Raw genomic sequence first — 1,302 nt, forward strand, 5'->3', positions numbered from 1 at the left:
ATATCATAGATCAGGCTCCAGCAGGACCTGAAGGCACAAGTAAGTTGCATGATGAAGTGGACCAAATGCCTATGGTCTCCACTCCAGTCACATTACCTTCCCTGTCCCACTCTGCACCTATGGCCTCATGGGGAGTTCCTTATGATCAGTTGACTGAGGAAGAGAAAACTTGTGCCTAGTTTACAGATGGTTCTGTGCGATATGCAGGCACCACTCGAAAGTGGACAGCAGCGGCACTGCAACCCCTTTCTGGGACTTCCTTAAAGAACAGTGGTGAAGGGAAATCCTCACAATGGGCAGAACTTTGAGCTATGCATATGGCTGTTCCCATGCACGGAACAAGAAATGGCCAGATGTGCAATTATATACAGATTGATGGGCTGTGGCTAATGGCTTAGCTGGATGGTCTGGGACTTGGAAGGAGCATGATTGGAAGATTGGTGATAAGGATGTACGGAGAAGAGGCATGTGGATAGATCTCTCTGAATGGGCCAAAGGAGTAAAGATATTTGTGTCTTATGTGAATGCCCAACAAAAGGTGACCTTGGCAGAGGAGGACTTTAACAATCAGGTGGATAGGATGACACGTTCAGTGAAAACCAGCCATCCTTTTTCCCCAGCTACTCCTGTCATTGCTCAATGAGCTCATGAACAAAGTGGCCATGGTGGCAGGGATGGAGGTTATGCATGGGCTCAGCAACATGGACTCCCACTTACGAAGGCTGATTTGGCTACTGCCAACTCTGAGTGCCCAGTCTGCCAACAGCAGAGACCAACACTGAGTCCGCAATACGGAACCATTCCTCGGGGTGATCAGCCAGCAACGTGGTGGCAGGTTGATTACATTGGACTGCTTCCATCATGGAAAGTGCAGCGTTTTGTTCTTACTGGAATAGATATTTATTCTGAATATGGATTCGCCTTCCCTGCATGCAATGCTTCTGCTAAAACTACCATCCATGGACTTACAGAATGCCTTATCCACCATCATGGCTTCCCACACAGCATTGCTTCGGATCAAGGGACTCATTTCACAGCACATGAAGTGTGGCAGTGGGCTTATGCTCATGGAATTCACTGGTCTTAACATGTTCCCTACCATCCTGAAGTAGCTCGTTTGATAGAATGATGGAATGGCCTCTTAAAAACACAAATATGGTGCCAGCTAGGTGGCAATACCTTGAAGGGTTGGGGCAATGTTCTTCAGGAGGCTGTATATGCTCTAAATCAGTGTCCAATATATGGTTCTGTTTCTCCAATAGCCAGGATTCATGGGTTCAGGAACCAAGGGGTGGAAACAGG

The sequence above is a fragment of the Orycteropus afer genome, unplaced genomic scaffold (assembly GCF_000298275.1).
Source record: "Orycteropus afer afer isolate SDZICR_OR568_19922 unplaced genomic scaffold, OryAfe1.0 scaffold00019, whole genome shotgun sequence".
In the NCBI taxonomy this organism is placed as follows: Eukaryota; Metazoa; Chordata; class Mammalia; order Tubulidentata; family Orycteropodidae; genus Orycteropus; species Orycteropus afer.